The 19,871-nt window shown below is 45.6% G+C and overlaps 1 long non-coding RNA gene across 1 annotated transcript in view; it reads left to right on the forward strand.

The window, feature by feature from the left end:
* The window catches only part of LOC144149915 (uncharacterized), a 96,266-nt gene that overhangs the window by 4,703 nt on the left and 71,692 nt on the right, over positions 1–19,871 (forward strand). The gene's annotated exons all lie outside the window — the stretch shown is intronic.

Here is a 19,871-nt window from a genome sequence, read left to right on the forward strand (position 1 = left end):
TTGCATCTAAAAGCATGTATTGTACCCAGACGCCATGCAAGGTATTTGCAGAGGACGTTCAGCAAGAGACAGCGTTATTGACCATGTCACTGTCATCGAGAGTGAGAAACAATGCTGTCGTCTTACATTAAGAGAGCAATTTATTATGTATCTCACGATGCCATTCTGGATGCTCTTGAGTGCATGGCTATTGGGGGACGGTTAATTTAGTGGATAGCGAACTATCTCCGCGGACGGATCATTTTCATGTCCACAGTTGATGACGAGACTTTCGATTATGCCGCCACTTCGGACGTGCGCAAGGAGGAGTACTCAGACCTACGCTATTTACGCTGGCTCTCAGAGGTTTCACTAAAGTTGTTCCCAAAACGGTGTCAATATCTGCCTTGCGGATGATATACGCCTTTGGACACCAGTTGTAACGCTACTTCATGTGCAAGCGCAACTTCACAAAGCAGTACGAGCCACTTTGATGCACTTACGCTGCCAAGGACTCGAAATGCGAACGTCCAGGAGTGCCATATTCGCATTTGCCTGAACACTCATGAAAGGCTACCCTTTAAAGACCGAAGCCAGGGGCTGTTATCCCGTGTGTCACGCACCACAAACTTATCAGCGCGATGATTGATCCAGATCTCTCGTAGTCAAAACATGGTTCTGCACTGACAAGGAAATTACAGTTTTACCCATGTCCTTCAACATGTGGCCGAGAAATCATTGTGCCCATCTGTTTCGTGGCTGTGGAGGCTTCAGAACGCGCTATTTATTAGCTATTTACAGTACAGCACCCCTATACTTTGTAACTTCAAGCGATCCTCACTAGGCGTCCATCAAAATGCAAAGGCGCAATCTCTACGTATATGTTTAAGGTTGCTACGGTGCTCATCAACATGTGGAACAATCGCCGTTAAGGTCTACCTCAGGCAAGAACCTCTTTGTGTGCTCCTCCAACCTGACAAAAGACATTTATGTCTTCACAAGACATTGTGGCTACCTGATGGGCGCAGATATCCAAGTTGCGCACTCGGTGTGAATGAAACCGAAAGTCCACATAAGGCGAAATGTGCAAAAGCTTGCATATCGTATATGGCAGTTATATAATTGAATCTTGAAAATACGGCCTGCATCCTGAGTAAACTTTAAACTTTGCGTTAATAAATTATTTAAAAATACAAAGAAGTTTTGTTTTGTTAAAGTTTAACAAAATACTTATTACAAATCAAAACGCACAAGGCAATGCGTTTTACAAAAGTAAACAAAAATACGCAAAAATAGAACTTTGTGAAACAGATATTGAAAATATTTAAAATTTTTGTAGAGAAGTGCTAAATTGCTTTTGTAAAAATATCAAAATTTTTTTTTAAGCTGTGGCACATTGTGGAACACTGGCCGCCGTTCAAACGTGCAGTTGAAATTATTTCGTAGGTAGGGTTCGTCTGTCAGGCGCGCGGTACCGAATGAACGGTTCAGTACTGCGGGCTTGCCATCCAGACGGGACCCAAATCAAGAAGAACCTGCGACGTACGCCTAGACGGAACTCTACCTGCCAGTAAAGCTGCTTTAGTGGCAACACACAAGACACGGCGACAGCCGTATGTCTTGATTTTACCCAGAGGCCAACTGGTACGTTTTGCTGCGGAATCGCGTTCCGGAAGAATTTTTCCGCCTTGCTGCTTGACATGGTGTCCTTCAAGATCCGTTTCCCCTGTGGCTTTGGGATTTCTTCGCTCAGCCTTCTCGCACTTCGCCGCTGCGCGTTCCTGTTTCGTGTATTTGGAAAGTGGACGCAGACGGTGGAATTCGCGGCGGGTTTGTTGGCTCGCCTCGACGGATTCTGCTTCTTCCCTACTTAATGTGGTGATGCCGATTTACAGCGCACGCTATATATGAGAAGCAGTCGTTTTATAGAATATACTGCGCTTTAAGAGAGAGAGTGACAGAGAGGGCCTGATTTGTAAGGGTGGCTGTAGCCTGTTGGGGAACGGAGGGTAAATAATCGGGTAATTTGAAGTGGAGTACGATAAAGTGGACCATTGTTTCCTGGGGGTCATTATAGGAAGAGAGGAACGAGGAAAAACCAGTAGTTCGATATGCTGCTGGAAAACACCTGTGGGTTGTCCGAATGTAGGGAGTGTCCACGAACATCTCGCCATTTAATTGCGAATTATGTTGACGCGGCCACCAAATGTGTATGAAAGTCTAGGCATCAACAACTGCTCGCTAATATTTAGATAAGAAATGACGAGAGAAATGGGGTAAACTACGCCCTGGCGGTATACCGATGCACTTCATGGAAAGGCCCTCTGGTACTTAGTTGGAACGCCTAAAAGGCCCATCGACTGAAAAAGCTAGGCTAACCGTTTTCACCAGGAAACTGCACATAAATATTCATTGGCTCTGAGAGCGAATATGGGCCAGCCTTACGTTCCCATTGGGGCCGACGAGCGACTTGGCTATGAACGCGCGTGTCTTTGGCAGGCGAGTATGACTCGTTGCATAGGTGCTCTTCGAAGAGCTCAAGGCGCAGAGATAGGGAGGGGGACGCAGATTGCGCCTTCCTCATTTGGCCTGGAAGGAGTCGTCACGGAATCATAGCAATCGTTTAGGCACACCACCGCACCGACTAGCAATGTTGGATCCCCTCTGCTTTTCTCGGAATTATTGAGCATACCGCCCCTCACAATGCTCAATGGCGCAAATTCGTTTTAGATGCGTCGAAGTTGAGGAAAAAAAACATTCTGCTTTTGAAAATCACTGGAAAGCCATTGCTAAAGCCGTGGGTTGATCGAGCTGATGCTGGGGCTTTATATAACACCTTCCAACACCGTTGCACTCCTACGAGGGAGAGAGAAAAAGAAATTGAACTTTTTACTTAACCGAAAGCTTTCTTAGTGAAACTGATGGCATTCTATCAAAAACCTAACTCATTTCCCCGTGGAGAACCTCTGATCATATCTCTGCACACACGATGGCTGCATGAAACAAATCTTCCACTGTGTCAAAACGGTTTCTTTAAAATCTGCGAAAAAGGAACGGTTATCAGTGAGACATTTCACCCGACGATCACGAAGAAGTACAATATTATACCCGTGTGTCAAAAACCACGTATCGGTATGCATTGCACTGTTTGGAGATGCTGTTGCATACGGGAAGACGTCCCAGCACAGCGCTCCCCGGTGCCTCTGTTATGTAAAGTAACGTCGTGGTCGATCGGCCGGCAAATGCTCCGGCCTTGGAGATGAAAAAAAGAAGCCGAAGGCAAAATGAACTTGTTTACTCCATGGGAGAGTTGAGCCGAAGTATTAAAGTACAATACTCTTCCGTCCGACGGGACAGTTCAGGACACGCACAGAGTGACCGCATTGATTTGCTGCTCCAAACCAGTGATCTTCCACGCGCGGTGGCCCTTATTTATGCCCTAAGAGATAAATGTCAAACAACGCTGCTTCTGCTTGTTGCACATGACACACACAACATTTTTCGAGTTGCCTAGGGGCAGATATGTCTCGTCAGGGGTTTGTTGTTGCACCGCACGCAGAGTCTGGAGAATGGGAAAAAGGAGGTCTCGGCTGTAGCGTCCGCGTCCTTCAGGCAAGTCGCTGCACTTTGCGTTTGCCACCACCGAAGATTGTACCACGGAAATATCACGGCACCCTTACGCCAGCCGTTCTGGGGAAAGTTGGCACCTGTCCGAGGCAGGCTTGCACTCGCAAAGCTATGCAGGACGCAGGCAAATAGTAGCGGCGTGCAGAATTGTAACACGTAGTTTCTTAGGGTGCGAAAAATTGTCGGATGTGTTTGTTCTTTCCTTGCGATGTGGGTCTTTGAAGTTTTAACAATTGATTGGATGCACTTTCAGCGCTGTATTCGACTCTCATTCTTCGCAGCTTTGATGTTAGAAAGGTTTCGTCCTTTTCTCGACTTTCTTTGGGAACCGATGGTAAAGTTTGTTTAATAGCAGGTAATCAGCGAAAGGATATTCTCATTCTGGGAGGCACCTTTCCTTGGCATTGGAATATAGTGTTATTTTACTTATATATACTGCAGGGAATCTGCCGCCAGGTTTTATGTTAGCCGCGGTTCAGCGAGATTTCGGTCATTCACACGTGAGGTACATTCCATTTGTACTAGGAATGGCTCATGAAGAAGTTGAATTTTTCCCTGAGGCTCCAAAAGAGCAAAAATTTTGTTGTAAAAGACTATATAAATGTGGAGAAATGTTATAGCAATATAATAGCAACAATTGTTTATTCGCCAAAAAGTATTTATAAAGTGTATGAAGGGTGAACAAGAAAAAAAATTACACCATCTCCCCACGCGGGAACCCTGAGGAGATGCAAAGCATCTCGGTTTGCACAAGAACTTGGACGGCGGTAGTGCCTTGACGGTCGTGTGCATGCTGCCGACGCGAGTAAGATTGTTGTTGAACCAGAGTCTGTCGCACACCTTGCAGCTCTGTTCGAAGCTCCGGTGCAAGAACTCGCGTTTGACGCGTTCGTCGGCGCCTACCCTAGCACGACGTTGGCATTTCGAAGCGGTGTCGCTTTCTCGCAGTGCGAGATCCGCTGGTCGATATTGCCATTTCGAAGCGGCTTAACGTTCTCGAAGCGAGGAATCCGCTGCTCGATGGCGACGTATCGAAGCGTTGTCGTGCTGACGAATGGCATCCGGATCCGTTGCTCGACCCTGACGTTTCGAAGCGGCTTCGCGTTCTCGAAGCGCGGGATCCGCTCCGCGACGCTGGCGTTTGCGTACTGCGTCGCGAGCTCTCCTCTGCGCAACCTTGTCTTCAGAGGTGCCTGCGGTTCTGAAAGTGGACTGGTTGTTGCTGGTTGAAGGCGTGACAGCCAGTTCACCTCCGGAATCGTTGCCGTCCATTGTCAGCTCATCGGACCACGCAGCGTTGTCTCGACAGAAAGCAGCAACTGAAGGGAGCAACGGCGCGGACCTGGTTATCTGAAGTAGAGACAAGGAGGGGAGAGGAGGAGGGAGATAAGGAGGAGCGCGTACAGGTGGTGTGGAGAGGGGGACAGGAGGTGCAGCGCGCGCGGTAGCGCACAGGTGGTGTGTAGAGCAGGAGGGGAGAGAGAGCGGTGTTGTCACAGCTGTTGTCGAGAGGAGGAGAGGTGTGGACGCTGGACCCCGGACGACGGAGCCTCGACTAAGAGATGCTTTGCTTCTAAAAGAGACATCCGTTGTGCTTCATCAACGGAAACAATCGATGCGGGTAGCCAAGCCTGCTAAGTGAGGGACGTCGTTCGCTGCCAATGCAGGGACCAGTTTTCCTTTCATATTTATTAGTATTAAGCTACGTGCGCAACCCTTCGAGATAAGCAGCGTCCGCCGATCCCCTTCTGTAAGTAGTTCGCGTTATCAGTCGGTGCTGACGACGGAGGCAGTTAGCATGCCCTATATCAGGCATTTGGTGGACGCTGCAAATCAATAAAACTGCTGGAGTCAATAAACCTGTTTAGAATGCGCCCTTCTGGAACGAAGCGTGGAAAGCGAAGTGCGAAATGTGTGCCAAGGAAGCGACGGGCAATAGCAATTGCCGTCTAAAGAGCCACTTTCTCTTACCTTCAAATTGTATGAAATATACAATTAAAATTATAAACCCTAAATAAATTAGAAATGCCCGTGGTTATAGTTGAGGACACGGAGGTTTCAAACACAAGAAAACAGATTAGTTAAAGGAATGGAATTTTTTCTCCATGAATCCACAACGTTATCCACCCAGATTTTCCAGAAAGTACCTGGATGTTTCAGCAAGAAAAATGGGAAATTGCAAGAGATTATTCTTAGTGCTTGTCTTTCGTATATTTTCTCTTATATCAGTACAGTGATACCTCGAAGATGTGTGTTTGGAATGCAGTTTTCCTTTGGAACCTTTTATTTCACTAAAATCGCATTTTTGTAAACCATTTTGTATGTAATGTCCGATTAACGTGACAAGGCTCAGAGAAGAAAGGCGCGTATATTTACAATGACAGAAAAGGGTAATGAAAAGGCAACTAGAAAAATATATTTGCAGCAATGCGAAGCTACGTAGCAAAATTTAGAACGCCATCTCGTCCCGAAATTACTGCAGTGCTTGATGCATGAAGTAGCGCGAACCAGTCCAAGTGTCCCTCACAGTGCCGCGGCCCAAAATAAAACGTTCTCACGAGTGGTCAGGTTGTAATGCCCGTCTCATGCCCACCAAACAGCGCAGGAGCAGACTCTGGAAACGTAGAAGCATAGCGGGCGGGCAGAGGAGTTGCGTTGTTTTCCTTGAAGCGACTACACATGAAGCCAAGGTGGTTCATCAATCGGGCCCGACAGATTTGCTTGAGGTAAATTGGAACAAAGGTATGTTACAAAAACGTCTTGCGGTGGCCCAGAACTGCACTTTGTCTTCATTATTATGTATAGGCACAGGACACTGAAGTTCGCTCCCGACTGCAGCGCCGCATCTCGCCGCCGCTTAGCAACTTTGGGTCGGTGGGTGTCGCGACAGCCGTTCAGCGCACGTGAAACTCTCGGGCTGGGTGCGGTTCGACGCTGTGTGGCGGAGTTTTTTTAAGAAACACATTGACAATGGGAAGTTGCAGTTTCTGAAAAGATCAAAATACTACAGGAAAGAATATTTGCAGCGCCGATTCCGCTGCGTGCAGGACTGCCACAAACGCGAAATGCAGCCTGGCATCGTTCTGTACTGGTTCTCTTGGCAGCCGTGAGAGAAGGAGTGTCGCAAGAAATGGATTTCTGCAGTACGAATAGTCAAGTAAGAAAGCCACGACATTTTTTTGTCAGTAGAAGGAGTAAAATTTGGTGTACGATTACCATTTATGTGCATCGCCGACACGAAACGCAGCGAAACTAGAACGCTTGCTTTCACTGTTTCAAACACATCGCACACTTCGATATTAGTGAAAGGCATCCCGTACTATTTGCATAACACAAAGTATCACGGCTTTCGTCGCTATTGTTTTCTCAGCAGTAACCCCTTTTTTCAGGAACATTCATGGCACCGAATGGATGCGAAAAGGCGGCACCAGAATATGTTCATAGCACTTGGCGGGTGGCGCCAAAAGCAATGTCAAGACGCATTCCACCTATTGGTTTCTTGGTTCCCCGAAGTGTACAGAGTTCGGCGACGCATTCCAAGCGAGTGCGTGGCACGGTATCAAAGCCAAGGTGGCATTTACACGCGTTATTTCACCCCTTTAAAGCGGTTTTGCGTGCTATGAAAGTTGAGGTGTTTTTTTAGCAGAGGATGGAAGGAAGGAGAAAATACTTGAACGGCCTCAGCAAATTCTGTCACAAATACCGCTAATACGACTCTATCATTACTCACAATAAAGAAGCCGAAACTAAAGTGATTCTTCGTAAACACAACACCCAGCTCTTCTGTATCAGCAGATTTCACAATGAGTTGAACTGGGTTTACATTGTCATCAGCTAATATTGTTTAGAATGCGTCGTTAATCAGTGACAACACCCACCGAGCTGAAGAAGGGCCACAGAAAAAGTAACTAGTGTGATTACGCGAACTGAGAACACCTCAACTCGAACATGCCCCGTCGTGGAGCGCCGTTGTCTACACTGGAGTCAGTTTATTAGGATGTGATACACAAAAAACTTGTTACTGACCTGGAGAGAAGCGCTGTGGGTACGCTTCCCTTGCTGAGAATGGCACTTCGCAACGATGTCTGCCCAGGCAGCACAGGACTGTTCGGCCTAAAACAGGCCGGTGTACTTAGGCCGGTGATTTTCTGTATGGCCGTTTTCCGGCAGCCATGTTCGGCCCATGTCCAAATGTGGGCCTTTTGGCCGTATACGGCCGCACTCCCATGGCTGTCCAACGGCCAGTATCCGTCGGCCAGTCGACCGGCTTACGGTCATACGGCCAGATTCCAGCCAGATTCCAGGGCTCTGGCCATTCCAAAGCCACCCGTGTACGGCTGAAGTACGGCCGCCGGAGGACAGCCGATATGCGGTCGTCGGACTCCAGCCTGACTAAAGCTACCGGAAATACGGCCGTGCTACGGGCATTGGAGTTCAGCCACAGTACGTTAACTGAACTGAGGCCGGTCACTGCATGTCGCGCGAGCAGATGACTCATTCGAGCAGTGCAGAAGCAGCACAAACCCAGCATTTTGGGTCCAATGCAGCCACATCAAAGTGAGCTAGCGCGCAACCACCAGCCTTCAAGCTTTCAGTGCAGCCTTGCTTAATTACCGGCCTCAGTTCACAGCAAAATTCATTTATTAAACCGTGGTCACAAATTGTCGTTCCTTTAATTGCTGTGCCTCTTTAACTGCCGAACACAGAAAATATTCATTTCTTTGTAGAGCTTGAATAGATGTATTGTCCAGGTCCTTATATCCTCTGTGGGGCGGCTTAGCTCTAATAAACGGGGAAAGAGGAGGGAGGGGGGTGGCGGTGGAGGGCGCATACTTTAGTGGGTTGAATTTCAGACAGATAAATTGCGCAACTTTTAGTCATTTTCTTTAAGGGCAATATTCCGGAACACTTTCATGCTATGACTACATAAACTATTTTTATAACAGTTGCTTTACCAATTTGATGTATATAAAACCTGCGTGAATGCCTTTACGAAGCGTTTCGGTTCTCAACAAAACACTCAGGAGCATTTAATATAACTCCTTCGCAAAAAAGTATGTCCAGTTTTTGCCCATTTTTCTTGCAACGACATTTTCTACTCGATCAACTTTTCTGATGATCTTGCGCAGGGCTGAGCCTAAGAAGAAGCGAACAGGTACTTTCATTTTCAATCTATTTTAATGTTGTTTTCATGAGTATACGTCCACACCACTTAATAGTCCAAAAGAGCTTAATGTTCTTCTAATGTGATACTACGTTCAAAAAATTTCCAGACGCGTTGCGAATGACGCCCTGCTTCAGGTGGCTGCAGTTGTGTCCCTCTGTGTTCACGCAAGGAAAGGCGTAAAATTAGAGTTACACAATTTGTTTCAAAGCAATAACATAGCCATGGTAGCATACATACAGGAAACCTTGCATACTGCAACGAATAGGGCAATAAATATTTCACTTTGTCAAGGTTGAATGCGTAGGGTTCTCAACCCGTCGGACGCAAAATTGCGCCTCTGGAAGTTTATTTATTTGTTTATTTATTTATTTATTTATTTGTTTGTTTGTTTATTTACTTTTAATCATTTATTTTTTGATTGTTTTATTTTTTTATTTATATATTTATATGATGCCTGCTTGCCTTTGCATACATTACAAAATGGAGATACATAACACTAAGCAATAAATATGAGACAAAATAACAAAATTATTGTACAAAGAGCGCTGAAAATCGCCAATGTAAACCGTTAATGCAATCATACGCGGAAGATAATTACACTGCAGTATTGATGTAAAATAAAATGAATCGCGCAAGGCGTCACCTTTAAAGGAAAGTTAATAATTTGATTTAAGCCAGCGGTACCACTTTCCGATATGTAGAATGGCGCTTGGACATACTTCTCCTCTTCTACTCCAGTTTTCGAATGATAGATATTACGAAAAAAGTTCAACCTGTGGTTTCCTCTGTGATCTTTCACGTCCTGCCATTTCAGTTTACTTTTACTTTCTCTCATGCTAAGTTGAGCGTGCCAATTACCTAATACGAATCGCACTGACATGTTCTGTATGTTTTCGAGCGTATCAACCAGCTCTTTGGTGTAGGCATCCACGAAAACACATGCGTACTCCAAGATTGAGCGCACATGAGTGAAATACAGCTGTTCTTTTCAGTTAGGTGGAGGTTCACTGAAATTTCGTCTCAGAAAGCTAAAAACATATGCAGCCGTAATTTTTATCGTGTGAACCTGCCTATTTACCCTCTAACCACTCCATAAATAAACTCCTAGGTATTTATATTCCTCGGCCGTTGTCACAGCAGCATAATTTACGGTATACGTATTCAATTGGAATGAAGGTTTTCTTGTAAAGGTGCCGTTAACACACTGTTTAACATCAAAAAGCTTTTCTGAATCAGCACACCAGGATGTTATTAAATTCGAATAAAGCTACAGGTGTACGGAATCACGTTCATTCGCTATAGTCCGGTAAACTACACAGTACTTTTGAACAAAGCTATACGGCCAATAATAATAACAATGCGAAAACCGATTCATTCTGTTCATAGGATCAAATGTACTATGCAGAAGGTGATATGGAACACCATCATTTGCTTTTTGCTGTCAAGAATATACAGTAAACCACTTTAAGCTTATCTATTGCAAGAGCCAAATCGTGCGTGAACTCAACAATCTGCGTTGAGCAAGAAAATCCTGAAAAATTCCGTGTTTGCTACGATGCTGGCGATTATGTTTAACCAAATGAGTCATATCCCAGGTGTAGCTGAGCTCACCTTCAAACATCGGAACTAAATTAACAGGTAGGCTTCGTCAGTGAGAAGGCTCTGCTGTTATCGCAAATTTAAAATAATTTTGTTTCTAAATAGGCAGTCGTAAAATCCCATGAAGTAACATAGTGCAGGGCATGAAGTCTATCCTACCAATGCACGAGCGAGTCTCTTCTACGTTTATCACCAACAACATAGTGCAACATTGCTTGTCGCAGTTTAATTGTACGCAAAATAACTTGCGCTTTTGCTCGCACTTGCCTTTCTTTGGTGGAGAGTCCTTGACATGGTGGCGGTTTAGCTCCTGCGTGGTTGCCGCTTGCTCGACGCCCTTGAAGGCCAGTTATTTTGGTGAACCATCTCTCTCTCGGATCGGACATCTCTGCCGGGTCGATGTCTCCAATGCTCTCCATTTGTTGAGGGGGCCAATAGCCTCGAGCTGATGCGTCGACGAAGCCGCGGCAGAGGCGTGGTAGCGGCGATGACTGGTGAGACGGGTGCTCACCCGTCGGTGTGGCACAGTCTTCTTGTGGCAATAAATAACATTTCGATGGCGTAAAAGGTTCCCTGCTAATGTCCAGTGAGTCCTTGCACGTTGTCCGTTCACCGAGAACACTCATTACTGTTTGACAAACGATGGTCGTTCATTTAAAACGTAGAAACACGGAGCGGATGAAAAACGCGTCCCCGTCGTTCGGCTCCCTAACGGCTTTTTCTCCCCCCAGGAAAAAACCGGTCGGTCTCCTTCCAAACACGTCTGTGCATGAATTCTCGGCGCCCAGGCGCGTGCCGTTGTTCGGTTGTATGCCGTTTGCCGAAAAAATGACGTATAACCAGATACCTCACGTAGGCCGGTCTCCTCTTGAACACCGGTTGCCAAATATTCTGTGCCCATTCGCTTGCCGTAATTCGGCCGAGGACAGGTAACCGAATGAAAAACATATTCTGGGGCCGTACGTCGGCCGGTATCCTTCATAACACTGGTTGCCCGAAGAAAATGACTATTCTACCGCCGGACGCATGGTTCACCGTTGAAACAACGAATGCACGGCAGCCGCGCTGCGGCCGGTCTCCTTTCAAACTCCAACTGCCGCAAGAATACGCATATTCTGTTGCCGGTCGCTTGCCGTGCTTCGGCCGATGACCGCTTCCCGAAGAAAAAACGGATGCCTTAAGGCCGTACTTCGGCCGTTGTCTTTCTCAAAATCGGCAGCCGTAAGAGAACTGAATATCTGGCAGCCGGTTAGCTGGCGTTGTGCGTCCGGACACGGGCGGACGGAAAAATAGCGAAGTGCTGGTTGCCGAATGTTGGCCGTTCAACGCATGATCAGTGGCTACCAGAACCTGGATGCTGGCCGGACATGCCAGAAAGCGGTCATAGACGGGCCAGTGTTGGGGCACACTTTCTGTGCCGCCTGGGATCGATTTCTTTCACGGCGCACACGTGCCCGGCAAAGTACAATCTCTGTCCTTTCTCGCGCAGCCGAGGCCGAAAGTAGTAGTGCCGCCGCGTTTTTTTATCAGAACGCACAGAAAAACGCCCCGAAGCACTTGAAACATGGGGAAAATATTCACCAGAACAGTTTTCGAGCACGAAACACCTTTCACAAACGTTGCAGAATCGCGAAAACGAATAGCCATGAGGTGTCGAACATATGAACACGCTCCTTCTGTCTGGTTATCACCGGCCAAAAGTTTGTAAAGCCTCCGCGGGACGGCGCTAGATGTACTTATCCGTCGCACCCTCTGAGCAGAGACCCGTCCCTATCTCAGCACAGAAACGGCATTAACACTTTCTATTATCTGCAAACAGGGGCAACCAAAAAAAAATTGCGCTGTAAATTTTTTTCTTGTTGCGCTTTGGTTAACAAAACCCATGGAACACCTACACTCTTAATCTTGTTCCACGTAAGATCCACTAAGTAACTGGAATTTTTTGCAAAAAAGTTCCAGTTATATATTTGGAACCGTGTTCCACATATCCTGAAAATAAGTGGAACAGTGCACCACATATTTTTGCAACTGAATTGTGTGGATCAGTGTTCCAAATAAAAGTATGCGGATCACTGTTCCAAATAAAAGAGTAGTTTAAGTTACTGGAACATTGATCCATGTAAAATGATTATGGAATTTATCTGGTGCGTCGTTCCAGGTACCTTCAGGCCAGCTGTTTATATAAAACAGTGTTCCTATAGACATTGGGAAGCTGTCTATGGGACTCCACTTTTCCAATATTTCTGCTTTCCTGTCGGTATACACCTAGCTCATATGCCAGGCTGGCGGATGCATTGGTATCAGCAGGAAAACGCAAGCACCATTTTAACACAGCCTTGATATATGACCCGCAGTGATACCAACAATCAGAAAGGAGAAACCACCGCAGCAGTCTGGTCCCTGACAGTTCCCAACCTATCGGACCACAGTTCTATATAAAAGTTGGTGTGAGGCACCTAGAGCGGTACACAGTCTTTGGCTTCACCGGTAGAATCCTGTTCTGGGTTTCAGCTGCATGTAAAAGAAACAATATACTTGCATAAAATACGCACGAAACTAACTATTATGACTCATACACTACTTTTCAACATACTATACAACTTTATTGGGTGTTAGTATGATACATTTCAGATTTGAATAGCTGTCTATTTTAAATTGCACAGAAAATGACCAACGTACAAGGAATAAATACTATAACGATAACAGTAGGCTCCAAGTGGCATTTTCACATATTCACCTTTACTCAAAAACATGGTTAATAAAGACGGTATTAGGGGCAACTGCTTCATAAATAAATAGACGTGTGCGTCTACCGCGGCACTGACACAGGCATTATACAAGAGTGAGCATCAAATATGCTGTCTTATCAGATAAACCAAGGCAATTCAAAGACGGAATGACTCATTGCGCTTGCCATACTATGTTTACGCATAACTGTTTGAGAAAATGCAGTTTGCTATTAAATTGTAGGGAAAGGCCTAAAAACAAGCTATACACGGTTGTATTATCACAAACCTACCACAGTGCAGTGCAAGAGTTTAGGAAAACAACGGTCGAGCCAAGATTAAAGATAAAACATTTTGACACGAGAGGTCACATGTGGCAGTATGCCACCATTAAAACATATACTGACCCCAGACGTAAGTGTAACATCAAGCTATTTGTAGGCAAAATAGATTTTATGAGCGTCCTGAAAAGGCCTTTGACTTAAGGCACGTTACTTGCCCAAACAATTTGTAGTTGTTTAAAATAATTCATCCCAAGAAATCTCACAAAAGCCAGCGTGAATCTTATATAATTTTGCAAACCAGGTAGCTGGAAGCATGTTACACATATTAAAATTTAACATGCAAACTAATTATATACGTAATCAATTCAAGCAGGAACAAGTCAGACATCCTTAAGAAGCAAACAAGCCAGCGTTGAATCATACAGGTGACCAGTTTTACAAAACAGATTTGAAAGCATTTTTTCCAGCCTCAACATTTTACCTTAGGTGAAATTCACAGTTGCGTGCTATAAAAACCCTCCCGTCTTGCTATCAGTGAAATTGTGACCAAAGCCCTGCTTCTACCAATCAAGAAATGCAGCTTTGTTCAAAGAAGAAAACTTGTTCAAGCCAAATACGCACATTTTCAATTTTTCTAGGTCATGGGTGTCAGCTCACATCCGGTACTAAAATTTATTAAAGGGGCCCTGAAAGGCATTTTGAGCACACTAAATGAACTAGCGCAATCGCTAGATTGGGTCGCCAACATCACCTGTGCCAAGTATTACTCTTTTACGCGCAGCGGAAAGCTCACACTTTTGTTGCAAATTTTGTCGCTTTTTTCTCACCCTTTCCTTCGTGTTTTTGGACGCCGCCATCTTCACATGTCTACATCATCGATTCCCAGATGTTCGTCATGAGCTAGACATCCTGCTATTGGGCGGCTTTTTCACGCACTTCCGGCAAAGAGATGAGTCGTCTGCTCAGCGTCGGCTCGCCGGCTGATCTGCCAGCGGAGTGCCGGAGTGCTTGGACATTTTACGACAAACGAAACAAGTGTAAACAAACGCTTAACCGTTTGTATTGAATGCAACACGGCCATAACACGACGTGGATTTTATCTTACGTGAGTACGTACCATAAAGAAAGTCCCGTGGCACTTCTTTGGTGCAATCGCAGAGAACGCCCCTGAGCCGAATGCCCGGGTTTGACGCGTACATTTTATTCAACTTCAAAACAATCCAGAGATTCGTTTCGAACGAACGCAACGTCACAACATGCGTTGCAAGTCTGAACCGCGATTGACAGACGATGAGTTGCCTCCTCCTGCCCGTCGTAAATTCGGCACTCACCTCACACCCGGTTTGCGGGGACGAGCAGCAAGTCACAACTCTGGCGCGCAAGCGAGAAGGCTTTTAGCCAGGCACACTGCACATACCCCATGCGAGGTTGAGTGGTACGTCGTTCGAGAAAGATAATCCAGACCATGGGAAGCACTATCCACCCGCAGAAGTACAATGTCGCATTTCATCGCGAAACGAACGCGTCCACAACACACAGGAGGCGATGCACACACACACACACAGCTTCGGTCGCTGCATTGGCTTAGCTGCAAGCTTCGTTCGGACAATCAGCGATGCTACGACGATACAGAGCTGCGTGAGGACGACGTGCTAACCACTTCACGTATTTAAAAACACAGGGGCAAAGAACTAGGTTCATCGGAAGCAAAAAATCTTTCCTCCATTATAGTGCCTGAAATATACTGGCTAGTGTGCCGAGGGCGGGCTCCAGGCGGGCGCCGGGAGCGATGTACGCGGCCGTCTGCCGCTTGGGGCGCTGCCGTGCGGGAGTGTGCGCGTTCATCCGGCCCGAGCAGATCGCACGGTTACCTCCGAGCTGCGTAGCAGACGGCAGCGGCAGAACTTTCCATTCCCGCTTGCGGCGAAAGCGAGCGAAAGCGACGGGAATTCTGTCGCGCAAAAAAAAATTTGTCCCGACCATTCGACAAAAACGATCGTCGCGCGACAAAGCGACGGAATTCCTGCCGCTCTCACTCGCTTTCGTCGCAAGTGCGAACGGGCCTTTATGCGCAATCTCCGCCCCACATAAAACAAGCTCTTGCTTGTCGCCTGAGCATACGGTTGATATCTGACTACGTTACACTGTGCTTGCCAGTGTATTTAAACGATGTCACTAGGTTCGAAACCCACGCGCTCGGCGTGCAGCTTTGTAAACGCAAGCGGTTTCACATACGCACGCTATTTTGCTGCTAATAGAGTTTTAGTACAGCGTTTGTGGCCTTTGCATACGCTAAACGCTAAATTTTTGCGTCCCGCTACGTGACACCGCGATGGGAGTTTTAGTAGAGCGTCTCATCAGTTTTGCGTAGCGACACATTAATGCATACGGCGCCATCTGTCAAATGTTTTCGGAAATGTCTCGCCGGCTGATCTGCTAGCGGAGTGCCAGAGTGTTTGGACATTTTACGACTATCCAAACAAGTGCAAACAAACGCTTTCCCGTCAGTGTTGAATGCAACACATGGGTGCAGCTTGTCAGAACACCGGTTGTCGCTGATCGAGTGCAGCGTTGGTTTGCTCTTCGCCTTCACGTTCATCGCCGCTGATAAAGCGATCCGATCCGGCGCGTTTTGTGCACGGGTTCTGTGTCGGTTGAAAATGTCTTTTTTCACATGCCGCCGGTAGTAGGAATTACAACCACCGCAAAATAACACCCGGCACCAGCGGGGCCACATCTGAGACCGCGCTTTTTGGATAAACAGTGCGCGTGCACCAAAGGGAACGAGCGCACGATTCTCCCCACGCGGCTGCGAGTTCGCCGCCGATACCAACTGCAGCTACGTACACCGCGAAAGGGCAAGGCCAGGCCGCACACATGCGGCCAGGTCATTCGTTCGCTTTTCCAGCCTGTGTCCATGGTGTCTACAGAGATGAAAAAGCCGAAAGAGCTGGCCCGTAGCAGACGGCAGTCTGTGGGAGCGCAATAGCGGAAGTACGTCACCGCTGAGGAGCGGAGCATTATGGGAGGGGAGGCCAACAGCGAAGAAACAGTTGAAAGGAGGAGGAAATACGGCGCGACGATAATTCGCGGTTTTTTATTTACGATTTCTCAGCTAATACTCATCGCTTTAACAAAATTCTTGCAGGAGGAGATTGCTAATACATTGCTTTATTTGGTTACATGTACATCCATGCATCGGCGGAAGGCATTTCAGGACCCCTTTAATGAAGGCGGAAGCCATCTGCGTAAATAATCACGGTCACTTTTGCATCAGCAGCAGCACTGCCACGAAAAAAAATCTCATGAGCTACACTTGAATAATAAGGACGTTACAATGCGGTACCATGAACTACATTAACACCCACTATAGATTCAAAGGCAGCCTGCGCTTTGTGCCAATGATGAAAAATAAGGCACGACTTCAGTGTTCAGTTGACATGAAACTTGCATGTGCCAGTAACTTAAACCTCTTCATCTGATTTGACTTCCTTCATGCCTTTCATCTCACCTCATTCATGCCTTTCAAGAGATACTTTGACCTCTACCAATAATTTAAAATCCCAAGTAGAGCTGAACACTTCAAGTATTTCAACCGAGACTCCAACCTGAATGACACCAGGCCACTGTCAAATTTTTCATGCTTTCCAAGAACTCCCTGCAACAGTCCCAAGAACTCTCCAAAGGCACACAACCATATGAACATGATGACACGATGAAAAAGATGACATATGCGGAGAAGAGGATGACCCCATCCTGAAGTGACAATGCAGGCGGCGAATCCGTGATGTGTTTCTTGCGGGCAATATAGATGCCGCCAGTCCCTTTTCTCAGAATAACTGGGCCTCGAGAAGACCTACTGCTCACCTCATGTACCTTCAAGGAAACAAAAAAATTTTGTTACATGGTTGCTTTAAATGAGTGAGTTGCCTAGTCCCTTTCATAACACAGTATTTGATTTAAAATCAGTGATTTCCTGGGTTTTTTATGGGAGTGCTGCTAAAGGTGAAAGTGGGCTAAACTATATCACCACAGACAATCAATGAAATTGCCCTGATTCTGGAAAGTATCCAACTTTGCTGCCTCGGTATCCTGAATATAAGGTTTTTTTATCCCTGAGAGGTTTCGTTTATTAAACAAATAATAATTACTATAATCACCTTTCGGCATTATACTTTACACACCTTCTCTCTGCAAAAAATGTTCTCTGTACTGTATAATGTGCTCCCTAGAATGCTGTAGTGAGGCTGGCTTATTATAACTTACTCCTAAACGATGTTTCTACCTTTAAGAAATAAATGGCCAGTCATAGGAAATCATAAATATCGCACTGTGGCAGAAATTTTTTGTGGAATTAGTTCCACCTAAAATATTTCCCTCTCGATATGTATTACCTCCATGGTTCGTAGTGGTAAGAGGCAGAAGTTGAGCTGACTAATGCTGAACTAGGCTGTTGCACAATGTTCTCATAAATCGCAACTATAGCACATTTTCTTGCAGACGTCACTTGCTGTGCTCTAAACAATTCCCTAAAAAAATTACTCCTTATTTAACCACCTGTCAAAATCTAATGCAAGCATTACTCATGCTACGCCTGTGTTTGGGAGTATTATTGGTGCTACGGGCGTATTAAAAGCGGGAAATTTAAATCGTATGTTGCCACCGTATTGTTGTAGCAGCAATCACGTTGGACGTGTCCGTTGTGCTGGCCAATCACAGCAACAACTCTCAAGGTGTAAATGCTAAATATTTACAAAACTAAAATACAAAATAGTGGTTTTCTTGGCCACTGTTGGAGCATCCATAATAGGCGGAATGTGAACACAATGGCCAAGATTGGCGTTCACGATAACTTCTTAACAGTGAGATTTTATTAGGACGAACAGACCCAGATATTGAGTCTCGCAAAAACAAAATGCGAGCTTACCCAACCAAAAGTAAGACCCGGGTGTTTCTGCCAGGGCTGTCTCATAGTGCACTTCCAGGAAAGTTTCGCTAACGGGTTCCGAAAAGCTCCTACTGTCACCTTGAGCCACAGGCCAAGCTGTCACTGAAAATAAGTTTCAAACCATAAGTTATAAAGAAACTACCTAAAAACGCGCCATGAAAGACTCAAAAATGGCAGTGCGTACTTACTTGTAGAATGCAATGAATCCATCCCGTGCAAGAGCTTTAATGTGTTGCCTTCTGATGATACACTTCCAAGAAGGGGTCCAAATACAATTAAAATGGTCATATGCATTCCTTGTACCTCTGTTTTAGGTCTATCTTCGCCCTATTGCCTAGAAAATAAACAGTACAAAAATATCAGAGAATAAATTTATGCCTTGCTTTACCCAGGGAGCACGAGAAAATATTGAACAATGTCTGATTAGTTCCACGAAAGTAGAATGTCTTTTTTACGGCAGAAGCCATGGTAATCATTTCTTGCTGCACAATTTGAGATATGAAAATATTTGAACATACTTTAAGCTCACCTGTCCTTGGTCTATGCGAACTGGTGAATATCTGCACAATATGCACGACTCAAAAAGTACTCTTTTGTGGCTTATTAGCTCCACAGTGCATTCATAATCCGCCACACTCTCCCCGACGACCCTTCAGCATGCCAAATATGTCTTCAGCCAGTGTATGCCACAGCCATGACTTCGCAGGAGCATGTAAAGAAAGGAAATAATTTGTTTTCATTTTTTTTGCAGAGGAACAAAAACATTTGTCACAACCTATCAATGGAGGGCCAAATGTCTCCACAGTCAGCCATATACTCTTTCTGAACAGGTCATAGAGTATGAATACAGAATGTAGCAATCTGCTTTTGCAGTATAATTTCTACGTTCAAAGGAGAACAGAAATGGATTAATGTTTGGTGCACATCATGATACAACAACTTTTCACCCGAGCGTTTTGAAAATTATTCCAACTCTCGAGCTGCCACTGACATTGATAGCAAAAAATGGCAGGAATGGATTATTTTTAAACTTACTTTGTGACGTTAAAATTTCTAATAATCCACACGTGAGTTTTATGGGTAATTATGCTGAGGTCTCTGGTTACCACTGACATTGACAGCATAGAAACGGCACCACACTTTCTGCGGGTTTCCACCTGTCTTCCCTTCCACAAAAGGAACGTTTTGTTACTACGCTACTGCTCAGACAACCACTTTCCCTGGCATTTCACTACACGTCAGGGAGGCAACTAACGTTGACTAGTGTAAATAGACCATCTGAATTCATCGAAGGCGTTGGAAGAAACAAGGAACAACTACACACACACCACATATAAACGTAAACAGTGCTGCCGCCAACGCCTTGAACCCACATCAACATTAGGCGGAATAGCGTGATTAGCAGAATAAATTTATGGCTCTCAGAAGACCAACACAACGCAATTAACACGGAAGTTTTTTTGAAAATTCCGATAAGTCTAACGACAGACGCTCCGACAAACATGTTGTGCAGTGTGTGCGCGGGAGACAATAGCGTGCGA

This window comes from Haemaphysalis longicornis, unplaced genomic scaffold (assembly GCF_048455015.1).
Source record: "Haemaphysalis longicornis isolate Haplotype H1 unplaced genomic scaffold, Haemaphysalis longicornis Haplotype H1 scaffold_8, whole genome shotgun sequence".
NCBI classification, from domain to species: domain Eukaryota; kingdom Metazoa; phylum Arthropoda; class Arachnida; order Ixodida; family Ixodidae; genus Haemaphysalis; species Haemaphysalis longicornis.